This window comes from Nomascus leucogenys, chromosome 8 (genome assembly GCF_006542625.1).
Source record: "Nomascus leucogenys isolate Asia chromosome 8, Asia_NLE_v1, whole genome shotgun sequence".
Lineage (NCBI taxonomy): Eukaryota > Metazoa > Chordata > Mammalia > Primates > Hylobatidae > Nomascus > Nomascus leucogenys.
The window spans coordinates 78,207,175-78,225,384 of record NC_044388.1 but is presented as its reverse complement, the minus strand read 5'-3'; the positions used below and the strand labels follow the sequence as shown (position 1 = coordinate 78,225,384).

At 47.8% G+C, this 18,210-nt stretch overlaps 1 protein-coding gene across 9 annotated transcripts in view; it reads right to left on the bottom strand.

Moving 5' to 3' along the window:
• PAX5 (paired box 5) overlaps positions 1–18,210 on the bottom strand; it is a 191,422-nt gene that overhangs the window by 44,984 nt on the left and 128,228 nt on the right. The window lies entirely within an intron of this gene.

Sequence of the window (18,210 nt, the reverse complement as noted above, 5' to 3'; positions counted from 1 at the left end):
AAGATGGGGGGCGTTATCCCAGTAGGAGGCTGCCTGGTACAAGTACTCACATCCTACCTGGCTGCCTGGGATGGGTAAGAGGATCATGAGAGGGGAGGGAACTTGCCCAAGGCTACTCAGCTGACCTGAGGCAAGGCTGGGACTGACAGTCAGCCCCCCTGCCCCCTGGGAGTGGATCCTTTCTTCAACGGTGGGTTGCTCTCAGGGTCATTTCTGAACCCCAACAGTTTCTGCTGCTGTTGCACATGCTTTAAAACCTTGATCTCTAGAGCAAAGATTCAAAAGATCAGTGCCTCACCAAAGCACTCAAGAAGCCAGATAAAAATCAATAAAATGAACCCAGGGAAAGAAGGAGGAAGGAATCAACAAAATAAAAACAGAAAAGAATGAATTAGGGGCAGGCCGTGGCTCACGCCTGTAATCTCAGCACTTTGAAAGGCTGAGGTCGGGAGTTCAAGACCAGCCTGGCTAACATGGTGAAACTCTGTCTTTACTGAAAATATCTATCTATATATATATAAATTAGCCAGGTGTGGTGGCACATGCCTGTAATCCCAGCTACTCGGGAGGCTGAGGCAGGAGAATCGCTTGAACCTAAGTGATGAAGTTTGCAGTAAGCTGAGATGGCACCACTGCACTTCAGCCTGGGAGACAGAGTGAGACTCCATTCAAAAAAAGAAAAGAAAAGAACGAATTAGGAAACAGAAAAGCAGATGACGATACATCAGCCAATAATTGTTATTTGAAAAGAACAATAAAATAGACAAATCTATCAAGATTCAGAAAAAAGCACAGATAATCAAGATAAGGAATGAGGAGACATTATAACCAGAGATGATATTTAAAAACATAAAGAAACACACTCCACATGAATGAATGTAGAAATCTCAACAAAAGGTACAATTTTCTAGGAAAATATGAATTGCCAAAAGTAATTCAAGAAGAGTCAGAGAATACCAACATCCCAATAATCTTAGAAGAAATAGAAAGAAAAAGTTAAAAAAAAAAAGTGCCTCATCCATTTAGCTTCTTGGGAAAGTTTTTGTTTGTTATTCTTTTTGGCAAGTTCTTTAAACTTTCAAGAGACACATACCTCTGTTATTAAACTGTTCCCAGGGTATATAAAACTAAGGAAATCTTCCCAATTCATTTTTCCAAGCTAGCATAATCCTGATCTAAAAACTTAACAAAGGCAGCACAAAAAAAATTAAAGACTAATCTCACAATTTGTTAACATACATGTAAAAAATCTACTATCATACTGATTGGGCAATATTACAGAAAGAATAATATACCATGACCAAAAAAGATTCATTCTATGTATGCAAGGATGGTTCAATATTAAAGCACTGTTCAGGACATCATATTAATGTATTAAAGGAAGAAAATCATATGATTATATAAAAGATGTGGAAAAGGCATTGGCTAAAATTCAATATTAATTCCTTATGATACCTCTTAGTAAATAAGAACTGAAGTATACTTCCTTGTTCTTATATTGATACTAAATCTAAAGTTAATATCTTAAAAATACTTAATTGGTGAGATACTTAGAGAATTTCTGTTAATGTCAAGAACATGTCAAGGAAACCTATTATCAATGTTATCACTGAAAATTGTTCTGAAAGTTTTAGCCAGTACAATACGATAAGACAGAGACATAAGAGGAATAAACACTGGGGTCAGGGGGAAACCCAAGATTATAATTAACTGGATAAATCTTAGGCTTGGGAAATCATAAGAAAATTGGCTCATCTCCTAGAACCAATGGAAAAATTTGGTGAAATAGCCAGGTAATGGACTGTGTCGACTCCAGCCTTGTGCAGGACTTGAGCAGCCATCATGCTGGGGGCTCATTCCATTCTCAGGTCCCCCTCTCCCAGCCCACCAGGATGGCAGTATGCGCTCAGAGGAGCTGGCACATGGCCACATACACTCTACACATCACTCTGCCTCTGAGTTCCCATTACAGAGGGGCTCCTTTGCCTTGTCCATGGCTCCAGTTTTATGCAGGCACAGTCCCTAGAACCAGAGGCTTCACCTGTAGCTGCGCTTACTCTCCTTGGACTAGTCATGAAAACAAAGGGCCTGGGTTGTTGCTTGCAAGGAAGGGAGAGAAGCTGACAGCTTTCTGTGTCCTCTCAACCTCCTGAATGGCTCCAGTGTGCCAGGCACTGGTGTGGGCCGTTGAGCAGCATTATTCCACTGAAGCCTCATAGCTTACAAAATTCCCAGCATAAACCTGATGACACTGTGTGGGGAGGTCTCAGGGAGGCTGCAGCTCACCAGAGAAAGGAAAACAGCAGAGCACAGTGACGAAGCATGTCAAGTCTGCCCAGGCTCACATCCTTGACTTGCCACTTACTAGCTGTGTGACCTTGAGAGAGTCCCTTAGTCATTCCGAGCCTCGGTTTCCTTATCTATAAAATGGGGAGGATAATAGCCAACGCTTACAGAGAGTAAACTGTGAGTTAGGCACACACATTCTCACTTATTCCTCACAATAGCCCTATTAGAGAGCTGCTATGATCCCTATTTTACTGAGGGGGAAACTGAGGCACAGAACGTTTAAGTGACTTGCTCACAGTCACACATCTAGAAGATTAAAAAGCAAGGTTTCAAACCCAGCCAGTCTGGCTTGCAAGCCTGCCCTCTCCACCCCTGCACTGTGCCATCTCTGCAACCACACAGAAGCATGCCTTCTTCATGAGGCTGTGGTAAGGAGGCAGAGGGAAGATGTGTGAGAAGCACACGGCACAGTGTGGAAGGTAATCCTTCACCCCACCCTCACCATCATCAGCTTTAAAAAGAAATAGTAATTTAACACCGAAAAGTAGGAAGGACATATATTAAACTGGTTTTAAAACCAAATAAATTCAGTTTTATGAAAAAACAAAAGGAACCCTTTGCAGCTCTTCCTGCTAGAGCACAGTGGCCTCCTCTGACCCTTAAGTTTAGGTTCAGCCGTGTGCCTTGCTCTGGCCAATGGGATGGGAGCACTTGGCAAGCAGAAGCATGATGTGTGCTTGTGTGGCTGGGTGCCCTTCTCCCTTACCCTGAGAATATGTCCTGGCTAGCCTGTAGGTCCAAGGAGGAGGGGGCACATGTGGAGCAGAGATGGACCCAAACTGTGACTGGAACCCAGCCCAGCCTGGTGCAGCCAATCCCCAGCCGACCTCAAGTGCACCAGCAAGAATAAATGATTACTGTGTTATGACTTGAGTTCGGGGGGCATTTGCTAAGCAGCAATGTGGTGGCAATTGCTGATTGACACAAGATTTAATAAGTGTCATCACTGTTCTCTACTTAAAAGCTTGCTGCCTGGAACCTCTAAGAACACGTATCAAATTCCAGGCAGAAGCCGATCCCCACGCCCGGTTGGGAAACCCACTCTTATGAATTCAAGCCTCAAATCTGCTCTGAGGCCCATCAGAACTCCCCCGGCACCAAGCTGAGGAGTCTGTGACCTTGGAGGGCACAGGCAGTTTCACCTTCTCAGTCCCTTCCCTAACATGTCTCAGGCATGTCGCCAGGGTTGGGGTTTACAACCTGTCAACACAAGGCAGCTAAGGAGACGCTACTGCCCCTTCTTAGCTCTAATTCAAGCCTCTGGACTGGGATGGGAAACCAGATTTAATGCTTCTAAACATGCTATGACCTCAAAGCACACATTTCTTTCATTTTTTTTTTTAACCAAGGAAGAAATTATTTGTATCATTTGCAAAGGCACTGAGTGTTATTGATGGCCTATAATAAGTTTGCAAATAACTAACTAAAATGAATCGATTTGCGTTCCTAACATAATTCCTCCTATTAATGGCACGTAAGTACATCTTGTCTAACTCATGCGTGGCCTTCTCTTACCAGGGAGAATAACCAAGACTTGGCTTTGCTTACTATCAGCAAGGAGTCCAGGCAGAACAGTGAAACTCAAGACAAAGGCCACTCCTCCAGAAGAGACACATTTGGTTTGAAATAACTCACTCTTTGCAATCCTGAGAGGAAGGGGAAGAAGAGGGATCTGCCCCTGTTGGACACATGAGGAAACTGAGGCTCAGGGATGAGGTTTGACTGGCCCAAAGTCACAGAGTAAGCAGTAGAACAGGGACTTCAACTCAGATCTCATGATTTCTACTTAAATGCTGTTCTTGCAGATTATTCAAAATGTTTCCCCTCGAGGGAACTAGCCCTCCCAGATGCTAAAACATTCTATAAAGTCTTTATAATTAATATTGTGATACCAGCACCTGAAGAAAAAACCAATGGAATAGAATGAAAATTTAAAAAAAAAAAGGCTCAAAAGATCCAATCCATATTGGATTATGGAACCAATAATCCAATGCATAGATTATATGGAAATCTAGCATACGATGAAGGTAGGATCTCAAATCACTGGGGCAAATATGGACTTTTTAGAAATGGTGTTAGGACAACTGGAGAGCCATCTGGGAAAAAAGATAAAATAGATCAATTCTTCCCACCATATATAAGAATAAGCTACAAATAGAACTGAGAAATAAATGCAAAAACATAAAACTATCCAAGTACTAGAAGAAAATACAGGTGAATTCCTCTCTAATCCAGGTGCAGAAAGACTTTCTAACTATGACTCGAAACCAGATGCACATACCACTACAAAAATTAACTCAAAAATGAATCAAAGACCTAAATGTAGGAGTTAAAAGTACAAAATTCTTAGAAGGAAATATGGGCATAAATCTTCATGACCTTGGATTCGGCAGTGGTTTATTGGATATGACACAAACAAAAAAATAGATACACTGGACTTCATCAAAATTAAAAGCTTGTGTGGTTCAAAAGATACCACCGAGAAAGTGAAAAGATGACCCATAGAATGGGAGAAAATATTTGCAAATCATATGTCTGATAAAGGACTTGTATCTAGAATATATAAAGAACTCTTGCAGCTCAATAATAAAAAGACAAATAACCCAATTTTAAAATGAGCAAAGCATCTGAATAGGCATTTGTCTAAAGAAGAATAAATGAAATGGCTAACAAGCACATGAAAAGATGTTCAACATCATTAGCTCTCAGGGAAATGCAAATCAAAACCACAATAAAACACCACTTCATACCCACTGGGAAGGTTACAGTCAAAAAGACATATTGTCACAATCATTGACAAAGATGGGGAAAATTGGAACCCTCAAACACTGCTGGTAGGAATGTAAAATGGTACAGCCGCTTTGGAAAAGTCTGGCAGTTCTTAGACACAGAGTTACATGTGACCCAGCAATTCCCACTCCTAGGTGTATACCCCAGAGAAATAAGAACATATGTCCACATAAAAACTTGTACACAAATGTTCATGGCAGCATTATTCATGATAGCCAAAAAGTGAAAACAGCTCAAATATCCATCAATTGATGAATGCATAAAGACAATGTAGTATGTCCATACAATGGAATATTTGGAAATAAAACAGAGTGAAATACCAATACATACTACAGTAGTAACATTCAAAATGAACTTGAAATGACTATGTTATGTGAAAGAAGCCAGTCACAAAAGACTATGTATTGTATGAATATATTCATACAAATGTCCAAGATAGGCAAATCTACTGACAAAAAGTAGATTAGTGATTGCCTAGGGCTGGGACTGGGAAATGCTCAATAGGCAAAGACATAAAGTCTCAGGCTGCATCTGGGGAGAGGGCAGTCTGGGCAGAGGCAAGCTATGGCTGACACTGGTGGTAGACCTGGCCTCCAGAGGGCAGACCTGACCCTAGGGAGGAGACCTCCAGCCAGCTCTGCAGGCGGCAGGCTTGAGGGGGCATGAGGCCACCCACATCTGCTCTCCCTTTCACACAGGCTCCCCCGTTGCCTCCAGAGCCAAATCTAGGCCCCTGAGCGTGGCAGGGAGGGGTGGATTTGGAGTCACACAGGCCTGGCTTCAAATCTTAGCTCCACCACTTACTCGCTATGTGACCTCTGGCAGGTAATATAATGATCGGAGCTTTGGGCTTTCTTTGATAATTGGAAAGAGAGAGTATTTATTGGGAGTGTAATAATGGTACTCTCTGTAACAGGATTAAAACATGTCTGCAAATTCTTTGTTACCTTCTCATGGAGAAGTAAGGTCTATGACCCTTTACCCTGAACCTGGGCCACCTTGGTGACTGGTCAACCCACAAAGCTCCAGCCTCCTTGGACTTTCCTACAAGCCAGGCCCTGGCCAGGCACTTCCATGTCTTACCTCATTCAATACAAGAACCCCATGAGGTTGCGGTTATAATCCCCATTTTACAAATGAGGAAATGGAGGCTCCCAAGTAGTTGATGTGCCCAAGGTTGCACAGCTGATAATAATAACAATAATAACGGCTAATATTTTTGTAGAATTTACTATATGCCAGACAAGGCTCTACACTAGGCAGTGTTCTAAACACTATTCACTGTGCTTTATAGATATAGATTCATTTCATCCTCAAAAACTCTGTAAGGTGAACCCTATTGTTATCCCCATTTCACAGATGTGGAAACTAAAACACAGCGAGATTAGGCACCTGCCCAACTTCCCATGGCTAGTCAGAAATGGAGCCTTATCCAAACGGAGGCATTCTGGCATCAGATGCCTTCACATTCCCCCAGCATTGGGCACCCATCCTCCTGCTTCTAGACTGGAAGTCCCTGGGGATCAAGAACTGCTCTCATCCCTCTTTCCCTTGCACTGGCCTGGCACACCGTAGGTGCTCAGAAAATGTTTGCCAAGATGAAATTAATCATATGACATTGGTTCTGCTCTTCTGAAGGAACTATGCCTCTCGTCGCATCAACGTCTCAGAAGGCCCTTCATCACGAACTCCACAAAATAACCAGGCCTGATTTATCAGTTTTTGCTTAGATGCAACTTTTTCTTTTTCTTTTTCATAGAGCCCATTTCTAGGTAGGCTCTCTCTATGTACACTAATGGGGGGGAATGTGAATCCAATTAACTTCAAATTTAGCTCATAATGAACTTATCTCATTTTGCTACCAGCTCGGTTCTCATCGTGTGGCAGTAATTAACCACTGGGGGTTGTCACTCCCAGACACATGACACAGAAATCCTCCCAGTCCTTCGCTTCAAACCCTTGCAGAATTCATTACCCTGACAGTGTGAAAACCCTTCACTTTGAATACCATAGGGCACCAACCAAACTCCCCCTCCATCTACCTGACTGTGTGTGTGAGTGAGAGAAGGAAGCAAGCCATCGAGCAGCCATTAATTATTGTGAACAAGATGAGAGGTGGGGGCAAGATCCTGGTGATGGCTTGATGGCCCGAGAGGGTCTGCCAGCCTTGACAGCCCTGGGGCAAGAGGTCCTGCCCAGAGGAGGGAGATCTTAGCATACAAGGCCCAAACTATAAGGGAATACGGTGGAACTGGCTGGGAAAGGCAGAGCCCTTTGCGAACTGGCAACTCTATCTGCTGGGGACTCCTAAGGTCCAGGAAGCCTGCACACTCCAGGCAACACGGATTGCTGTGTGACCTCAGGTAAACTTCACCCCCTCTCTGGGCCTTGGTTTCTGGGCCTTGGTTATCTGAATACTCAAGCAGCGGGAACAGATGGCCTCTGAGGGTTTTTTCCACGGTAACATTCCATAAGTCAGCGGCATCATTTCACCCCCGCGTTGATGGAAAAGAAGGTGGGTATCAATTCTTACGGAGACGGATATGGCAGCGCCTGCTTGCCGTGGCCTCCACACTCTTGCCCACAGCGTCAGACTCCCTGGAGCCCCTGAATTAAACCCCAGTGAAAGGAGGCTAAGCGTAAGGAACTTAAAGAAGGAGGTGGGAGTGATCAGTCTGCAAATGAAATAAAATCTTCATTTTAGGCTGGGCGCAGTGGTTCACACTTGTAATCCCAGAACTTTGGGAGGCCAAGGCAGGAGGATCACCTGAGGTCAGGAATTTCAGACCAGCCTGTCCAACATGGCGAAACCCCGTCTCTACTAAGAATACAAAAATTAGCTGGGCATGGTGGTGCACACCTGTAGTCCCAGCTACTCAGGAGGGTGAGGCAGGAGAATTGCTTGAACCTGGGAGGTGGAGAGGTTGCAGTGAGCCGAGATTGCACCACTGCACTCCAGCCTGGGCGACAGAGCGAGGCTTCATCTCCAAAAAACAAAAAAAAAACTTCATTTTACATATTGTTCACTTTATATTTGTACAAGAGTTATGCTTTTAACTTTTTCTGAAGCACATTTTGACACCTGTTGTAGGAAAAGGTGAACAATGCCAAAGACAATGACATGAGCTGAAGATTTTCAACAAACCCCAAAGCAGATGACAGTGAAAAAGTGCCACCTTAGGGAGAGGGGGGAAACAACTCAATACCCAGGACTTGGGGCGGGGATTCATCCTGCTACACACACGTCGGTGCGTGTGTACACGTAGTGCACACGCCGCCAGGCTTGTTCGTTCCAGCTGGTGTTTGAAATGTGTGACAGTTTGAACACGGCTGCTCTGCAGTCTCCCTTTGTCCAGACCTGCCACTAGTGGAGGGTGTGCTGCTGACGGTAGATGCAGAGGGGGAATATTTCACCCGGAGGGGAAGGGCAGTGGGAATGCTGATGTAACAGCCTACCTCTGCCTGCAGACAATGGATGTGCTAATTGCAGATGAGCTGTATCCAGTCATTAAAGCGGATCTGGCAGGCTCCTAATGACAGGTTTATTAGCCATTAGTTTGGGTGGTGTTATTGACTTAGAAATAATAACCCTAAATTTCTTTTCCCAAAATTACCTAATCCCCACTTTTAACTAATTCTGACTGACCTCCTTCTAATTGCCCTGGCTAAAGATCTAATCTGGATTTGTAGAGCCAGGAAGACAATCTGAGAATCCACTAACCAGGGAGCTGTTTACTTTGCTAACCTTCCTCATTCCTTCCTCTGAACTGACCTCATCCGCCTCCCTGGAATCTCTGGAACTATCGGACTCCAATACTGTGTTTCAATTTTGGGAGCGTGTTTGAATTCCATCCGCCCGGCATTTTAGAGCAGACACTGGGACTCAGTCTATATTTCCATGCACATGTATGACACGAGCCCCCCGGAACCAGCAACTGTTGATCCAACTTAATGAAATGACAAAGTCAGCGTTCTAATTAGCAAAGCAGCAAAGCAGCTCTACCACACTGATGGCTCTGGGCCTCCCTGCCACCACTGGAACTGCTCCCGAGACAGGAGGAAGGCGGTATTTATGGCGCAAGGATTCCCAGGGCAAAGTGGGCTAGCTCATGACTTCATTCATTCACTCATTCATGCATTATCTGACACTAAGTTCTAAACACTGTCCTGAGTGTTCTAGAGGATTCAAAGATGACAACAGTAACAATAACAACCACAACAACAGCAACTATCCTTTATACAGCTCTTAGCGCCAAGCACTGTTCTAAGCACTTCGTATGTATTATCTCATTTAAGTACCACAGCCACTCCAGGAGACATCATCAAGCTTTACAATCCCCACTTTGCAGATAAGGTACTCAGCTCCTAAGAGGTGAGCTGGATGCAGGCTGAGGCTGACTTCAGAGCCAGTCACTCCTGCCTCACACACACGATTGTTTTAACAGGTGAATCACAAAATACAAAATGCACCCTCCCCTGTGACCGGTTAGCTTCTAGGACTTCACCTATGGGAACACACAGAAAAATACACCAAGATATTTCATGGGAAGGAAGGAAGGCAGCAATCCTTATTGCTGGGATAAATAAATTATGATACTTGCCTGTGGTGGAATATTTATTATATAGTTTTGAGAAATAATGAGGCAGATTTGATTGTGGAAATTGTGGAGCGATCTCCAAGGTACACCACTAAGTGAATAGGCAAGTGTGGAAGAACATTGTGTACAGCATAATTCCATCTGTGCTAGTAAAAAGAGGATAAAATCTGGAGGCAGATAGAGGAATTAAAATGTTACTGAAAATATACAGAAGACACTGTTAACTTTGGGGAGAGGGATTACAGATGGGAGGGCTTAGGTTGGGAGTGGGAGATTTATTTTTCATTTTCTATTTTTCTGTATGGCTTGAATATTTAACCACGTGTGTATTACTTTCTATTCCAAATTAACTTTTTGATTTAAAATTAACGTTTTCTTAAAACTAAACACAGTCTGTGCCCAAGGGGCTCACTCACACTCTAGAAGAAGAGATAATAATGAACCAAGATGCGTGAAGTGCAGTTGCCCCCTGCCCCCACTGCAGCCGCTCTCGGGCCAGGGTGTCATGGCAGGAACTTCTCGCTTTCAAGGACAGCATCATGATGCCAGCAGCACCTTGGCCAAGTTGCATATTCAGAGCCCATGGCCCCACCAGGCCTCTCCCAGCTGGCATCCAGACCTCCGTGGTGGCCTGCCCTACCGATCTGAAATGCACCATCAACAACCCCAGCCCCTGCAATCCGTCTATGAGTAGCCAAAAGTGGGCACAAAGCCTGTCTCTAAGTCCTTCCTGGCACCAACTCTGGAAGGCTGGGAGGGACTTAGGGACAGGCTTTTTGCCCACTTTCATTTGCACATAGTTCCAACGAGCTCAGTGGCTTGGCTTCCCAGCCCCCAGCAGATTAAAAATAGCAAAATTAGAAGGAAAGAGACTTCAATGGCCAGGAAACTGACATTAGGAAAAGTGACAGGTGGCAGGTGGGCAGCAAGGACAGAGACAGGAAAACAATATAATCAGACATAAGAAGCCGAAGCCGCGATAGTCTGGGGTACTTGGCGGAAGGACGAGCTGCCCGCTTACAGACATGCAGAGCCTTCCCTACTGTATCAGGCGAGGTTCAGTAATGCTGGTTCCCAAAGATGAACCTTTGTCATCAGAGGAAGGTGATGGTACGTCACTTCAACATGCTATTATGCGCCTCTTATCCAAGAAACTGACAGGACAAACCGGTGTTTGACAAACCTATGTAATCATAATTAGCATGTGGAGAGAGCGCAGCTGTCCATCTGGGTCCGGGGTGGCTCCCTGGAGAGCCCTTGTGCAGTGCACGGCAACAGAAAGACCTCCAGGAGGTTGGTTGCTGATCGAGACCCGCCATGACCCCACTTCTGGTTTTGGTACATGCCTATATCAAGCCATCTCCAAACTGGCCGGTGAACATGGAAGACGAATCCAAAGACGCCTCATGTTTCAGAATCACAGAGTCCCAGGGCTGGTCTGAAACTTGGCGGTCACCCCGTGTTCTCCTGCCCGGGGCTGGCAGTATACCCATCGCATGTTTGCCCAGCACCTCTTGCCCACCCTGGGTAGGAGCTGCTGATTCAGAACATACCTGTCAAATCTAATGGTTGGGAAAATCTCCCTTCCTGGGAGATAGATTTTATGTAAACAAGATGATTGCTAAATGAAAAAATAGAATAAATACATGAATGCACAGAAAGGATAGCGTTCCCCAGACTGGCCTTCTGTATTTGGGGATGTTAAATCTTTGTAAAGGGGCCATGTGTGATGGTAGGCAGTGTGCGATGGGACAAGAGCCACAGGGCTGGCGGTCTCCACTCAGATCCTGGCTCCACACTCACTGGCCGTGTGCTCTCCAGCAAGTCATTTCGCCTCTCTGTGTGTCAGGTTTTGCATTTATAAAATGAGGACAATCCTATCTTCCTCATAGTGTTGTCACATGGATTAAATTAACAAATACACATAAGGCCCCTAGCACAGGGCCCAGCACAGAGTGAACACTCAATAAGGCCACCATTGTTAACCGTGCCTCTTTCACTCCACAGCCACCCTCCGTCCATCCCAAAAGCAAAGCCAGATTGGGCTTTGAAAGCGCAGCTCTGTTCACATCGAGTTGCTGTCAGAAATCCTCGATGGCTCCCCACTGCTTACACACACAGCTAAGAGCATGGGCTCTGAGGGCTCAAATCCCAGCTCTGCCACTTACCAGCTGTGTGACCCTGGGCAAGTGACCCTGCCTTCCTTTCCTCGTCTGTCTAAGGGAAGCGGAACCCCAACAGCCCTTCTCTGATGCAGTGGTGGCGAGGGCCGAGTGAGTGAGACAGCTCTGGGAACACACGTAGGCTGGTGCCCATGGCCCACGCACACTCGCTGCACCTCCCTACCACACACCTTCATTTGTGCTAAACCTCTGCCAGCGCCGGGGTCCGAATAAAACATGGGGTCTAAATGCGGAAGACGAGAGGCGCAGAGGGAAGCAGGCCTGTGCGCAAAGGCGGAGGCCTCTGGAGCAGTTCACCCCGTGCCTGTGTGTGCCGCTGAATCCTCCCAATGCATGCACGATACATGAAGAATGGTGGCCAGCACCGGGCTCTTTCTATTTGCCAGAAACTCTTCTAAATGCCTTACTTGCGTCACCTCATTTAGTCATCAGAACAATCGCATGAGGTAGAAATGATCACTATTATTATTGTCGTTGTTAAGAGACTCAGCCTAGCGGTGAAGGGCAAAAGGTCTGGAGCAGATTCTTTGGATTAAAATTACTAGTTGTTCTACAACCTTGGGCAAGATTACACCTCAGTGTTCTCATTTATAAAATGGGGATAATAATACCTCCTTAGACTGTTTAAAAGGATTCAAGACTCAATGCATGTAAAGCACTAAGGAAGCTGCCTGGCCCATGTAAGTGCTCCCAAATGTCAGTTATTACCTCCAATGCCTGTTACTGCCACCAATGTACAGAGGAGGCAACGGAGGCTGAGAGAAGTGAAGTAACTTGCCCACGGTTGCACTGGCAGAAAATGAGACAGGTTGGGGGTTTCTAGGATTAGAAACCCTAGCAGTCTGTGCTCTTAACCACCAAGTTCCACTGGGCAAAAAGCCCTTCCTGGGGCTCGAATCTAAGATGTGTTTGCAATGAAGTCAGGCATGGTGGGAGGGACCTAAGAGGTAAGGTCAGGGCTGGGGGACCAAGTGCAAAGCCCATGGAGGCACAGCCAGCCCTGGACTAGGAGTCAGAAAGCCCCGCACTTCCTCACTGTGCCCTCAGGCAGGTCCCCTTTCCTCTCTAAATGTCCTCACCTGTGCACCTGATGCCCAACCCCAGGCCACCCACCAGAGGGAGATCAGCTAATGCTGCAGAGACAGGAGGAATCCATAGTTATCGGCTTCTCTGCCCTTTGTCCAGGTCCGGCTGACAGCTCATATTATTTTAAGAAAAAGTCAATAGGTAAGTATCCAAGCCTCTGATAGGCTTCTGATTTCTTGTAAAGGGACTGACGCCCATCACGAATCCTAAACCAGTGCCTCGGCTGGTCCAGGGGGCAACGGGATAGTCGATGTCACAGTGCCAGGCTTGGAACCAAGAAAGTCCAAACAGACAACACTGATATTTTGCAACACCAGCTCCTACACCTCCAGTTGTTTCCTCAAACCAAGCAGCAAGGAGGCCCATACAAGACAGGCAGGCTGAGCAGGGGCACTGCTTGCCAAGGAAAACCAAGCCCATCCCACAGAGGCACCTCCCAGGGTGCACAGCAAATTAATGTGCTGCAGAGAACATGCATTAAATTGTGCTGCTGGGCTGGCGCTGCAGGCTACCGAAGTGCCAGCCCATCCTTCTCCAGCCCTCCCTTCCCTGAGAAGCAGATCAGGTGCCAGGACTGAACTATCTCACAGAATCACCGGCTGCTTTTGCTAGCCACCAGCCTAGCTCAGGCTCTTGCTTGCAAGCCACTGCTGGTTCTGGGTCTCGGTTTTCCCTTTGTAAAACATGATTGATCACCCCTGCCCTGCCTCCCTCATGGGCAATCAGAGCCCCAAATGGGATCACAGAAGTGAAAGTGCTTTGTACAGTGCAGGGGTAGGGACGCCACTAAACAGGGAACTCCATGTGGGGACAGGTAAAAGAGCCAATCAGGCCTGGGTTCAATTTGTCCACAGATGGGGAAACTGAGGCTCCAAGAGGTGAAGGGTCCTGCCCAAGCTCTCACATGTAGCAAAGAGCAGATCTGAGATTCGGTTCCTGCAGTCAGACTGCAGACCTTCTGGAGGAGAAGGCACTGAAACAGGGCCTCAGTGTGTAGGGTTCCTTCAGGAGGACCTAGAAGGAGATTCGGGCTGAGTTAGGGCAGAGTGGGCAATGCAGTGGGCATCTGGCTGCTGCCTCCTGTGAGCCTGGAGTGGCAGATGTGCCTGGGACTCAGTCTGAGCTTCCTCAGGTCCAGGCAGCAGCTGTGGGTAAGGTGTGAGGGCTGTGGGCCCAGAGGTAGGAACTGAGCTGGGCTGAGCATAGGACATGTGACTGTGAGCTGCCTTCATGCTGGCTGGAGAACCACTGTGGAATCAGGGAGCACCAGAGCTCGAAGGATGCAAAAGGTCAACCAGTTTGGGGGAGGGGTTGATCTGTTCCCCTGAGCCTCTGATGGGACCTCAGGCATGGTGGGAGGGACCTATTGAACCTTTGAAGCTAAGAGTTCCCACTCTTTCAACCAGTGAACCTCACTTCAAACTAGTTCACATCAAGCTTCCCAGGAAGATTCATCTGAATAAAGGTTTCTACACACACACACACACACACACACACACACACAAAAGCAAGAAAAAAACAAAACCTTAACAGTTGTTAAAAAAAAAATTCACTAAATGCCTATTCTGCAGTGAGAAGAAGAAACTCCTGCAAGGGCAGGGTCTTGCCCAGAGGGCTGTGCACAGCCAGGTCTGGGTCCTGGACCCAGCGTGGATCCCAATCCAGGTTTCCTTTCCCAGCTTTTCTCTGTTGCTTTCCCGCCCTTCCCTCTGTCTTCACAGAACACCTCTCAAGCTCAAGAAACTGATTCTCAATTTTCTTCCAGTAGTCCAGGGCGCTCACGTCCCTGATGAAGAGAATTACAACACTTTCTTTTGTGAGTAGATCTAAGAATGCCAGCATCTTCTTGGGCTCTGCAGACTTGGCCAAAGACAGCCGTGTCCCTGGAGCCCAGGAGATGGGGCTGAGCCATCCTTGAGCCTACTGGTCAGAGGCAACACACACAGAAATCCGACTTCACAGAATTTGACACTAACTTTCTCCTTCTGTGCTACCAGCAAATGCCTGTGCCTCGATGAGCCTCGCTTTACAAACCTGAAAATGGGAACAATGCCCCTTGCTCTGCCTCCCATGGTTTGTTCCTGGGTTTGGAAATGGAGGATGGAGAGAGGGAAGGAAAGAGAATGAGAAAGAGGAACAAGGCAGTCTTCTGGTTAAAACAAAAGAAAAGAAAGAAAATAGAACATTCAAACGTGTAAACCAACTTAGCATGAGCTTTAGTTTTAAAGTTCCACAGGCCAGTGCTTGCCAGCCCAGCCCAGCCAACTGCATATTATTTATGTGGCCTCAGGCAAGTTAATTTCTGCTCCTCAGTTTTCTTGTCCACAAATTGGGGCTAGTGGCACTATCTTCACAGGGTTGTCTGAGGTCTGAACCACATCACCTGGAGAAGGAGGCACGTGGCGTCTGCATTCACATGTGTAAAGGGCCTCTCTTCTTCCCTCTGGCCTCCAGGCTCCAGGACCCCAGCAACCCCTCCCATCACAGGCTCCTTCTGCCCCAGCCACCCCCACCAAATTGAAGCTCACTGGGCAGGAGGACTAGGAGAATTAAAACATGCAATCAAACAGCTTCTTGATGGGAAATGCTTTGGAAATTTTCGGCTCCATTTACTTCTCAATCTAATTTTGTCCTCGGATGCACATTATGCGCAAGATGGGATCTCATGTGGTTTGCCCGCTCTCCGCACACCAGCAGGAGGCACCCGGCATCTCGATTGCAGCTCCCGGCTCTCCTCGCCACATGAGGGGCATAATGAGGGCACCCAGCAGGCTCTGGGGGCGCCCCTGGGCAAGAAGGCCTGGCCTGGACATCCTGGCACCCACTGGCCCAGCCTCTCCCACTAACACCCCTGGGGCAGGGTCTGGGGGTGTCATCCTGTCATCCACAGCCAAATCCAGCCACACTGCAGACACTCATCGCCACCGCAGCCCAACTGAACCCCTGCCTGGCTCCAGCCACCTCTGATCCATGGGACCCTGCACTCCTCAGCTCCCCATCACCTCTGGATCAAGTCCAGACCCCTCATGCCCTCTCCTCCTGCCTTTTCCCAGGCATCTCTACTGGGGTGGTATAGGTTCCAGCACCCCCACCAGTACCACAGCCCTAAATGGCTTGCTTTCCCTCAACTCGCCTCCATGCCTTAGCAAATGTTGCCTCAGTGTCCTGGCAGGTGCCGGGCAAGCGCCACCAATGTCATCTCCTGTGAAAGAACCCCCAGATGCCCTGGTCCTGCCCCCCACAGTCCCATGCTCCCTCTTCAGTGCTCTCAGAGCCACGCTGCACACAGCTCCACAGCCCAGCACATGTCAGACTGCTGGGACAGCGGTCTAGTAGAAGACACCAGACCTAACCCTTCTGGTGCAGGGACTACGTCCTGCTCACCTCTGTTTCCCTGTGGTACCCATCACGATGTTTGGCGCAGAGCTGAAGCTAAACAAATGCCTAGGCTCATTCTTTCCTTCACTCAGAAAACATCTCCCAGGCCACTCCTCTGAGCCCAGCCTGCACTCAGTGCTAGGGATTTTGTGCCCATAAGGACAGGAGGCTTTTTCTTTGAGCCCAGTTGGTGTTACTTTCCATCCTCTCCACTGAGAAAAGCCACCAGCCAAAGCCCAGAAGCTACCCAAGGGCTAGCCAAAGGGAAATGCCTGCCACCCAACCCCCAGGACTACAGGGTTGGGGCCAGGCCACCAGGTCCTTGCTTCATTCTTCTCCCTTGCTTTTTCCCCAGTCCAGGCATCCACTGCAAGTCACTCAAGTCCTGAAGGACAGCCCCCACCCCATGGCCTCCTGGTCCAGCCTCCTCTCCTCACTAGGGCTTTCCTGGAGCTTAAGGGCTCCACTGCCACAACCCCCATCCCAAATCCAGTGCAACCATTTCGTCCTTTCTTCGGGTGGTTTCTGGCCATGTGCAGATGCCCTTGGGCTTTCATTTAATGCTGTCTCAAATCCCGTGGAAATGGATGGGCTATGGGAGATAACTGGCTGGAAGAACGAGGCCCTCCTAACTACCAAAGCCAATGGATTCTTTCCAGCCTTGTTACCTCGGATCTCTCCGCTCACTCTCTAAATCTGCGAATATTTTTGGCTGCCTGACGTCATCGAACATCCTTCTTTCGTTTGGGGCATTTTCCACTTTAAGAGTTCAGGCTTCTTGAGGCCAAAGTCAGAGACGTGATTTCCCAGCCTCCCTTGCGCGAGGGCGCAGGCATATTTCTGGGTCCCCCAAGTAGACACGCGCGTGTGAGTCTTTAATTCAGAAGCTGGTGACACAAAGAAGCTGGCACCACATGGAGTCCATCTGCTGAGGCGGAGATCCTAGTGGTGACATCCGGTGACCAGCGACGGTTGTGTGAGCCAAAGGGTCTGCGTCCACAGGTGACAGCATGGCCGCTCCACAGAGTAGTCCAGTAGTCCTGCAGCATGGGACAGGCCTTATGCCTGACTGGGAAGCCTCCAAGCCTGGTTCTGTGGCCCTCTTGGAGACCCTGAGCATCCTAACATCCTTAGAAAATCTTTTCCGCTTTACCAGCCAGAGAGAATTCTGTTGTTTACAGTGAAGTCCTGTGACTGCTACAGCCTCCAAGATGGAGCGCATCTGTGGTGGGCGTGTCAATCACCACTCACTCCCCGGCTCCGCGCTTCTCCATGGTGTCCTCCTCCATGGCGTCCTCCTCCTCAGCCACCCTGGTTTCCTAGAGTCCCTCTCCAGCTCTGCTCCTCCCCATCGTCCTTGTCTAAAGTTCTCAACTGAGTGACTCACATCCTCCCACCACCTGTGTCCATGCCTCCAGCCCTGACCCCGCCCCCACTGCCCTCCGGATATTCCCCCTGAGTGTCCCTGGGGTACCCTAAGGTTAAATATTCAAACCAGCTCCTCTTCCATGGTCTTCATCTCAGCCACTGGCTCCATTATCTCCCGGGTCCCCCAAACTCCAACCAGGGCAGCCATCGTTGATGGCCCCCCACCTGTTCCTCACAAGTGACTATTGCCAGTTCCACCCCTCAAAATGTTTCCTCCATCCCCCTTTCCACAGCCTGGGTCCATGTCCTCATCCGTTCTCTCCTGGGCTTTTACAGCCACCTGGGGCAGGTCAGGTCTTCCTGAGAGTCTCATCCTCCTTACATCCACCCTCTGTCAAGACCCCACAGAGATTCCCTTGGGGGATTCGACTCCCCTCAGGGCTCCCAGCACCTGCAAG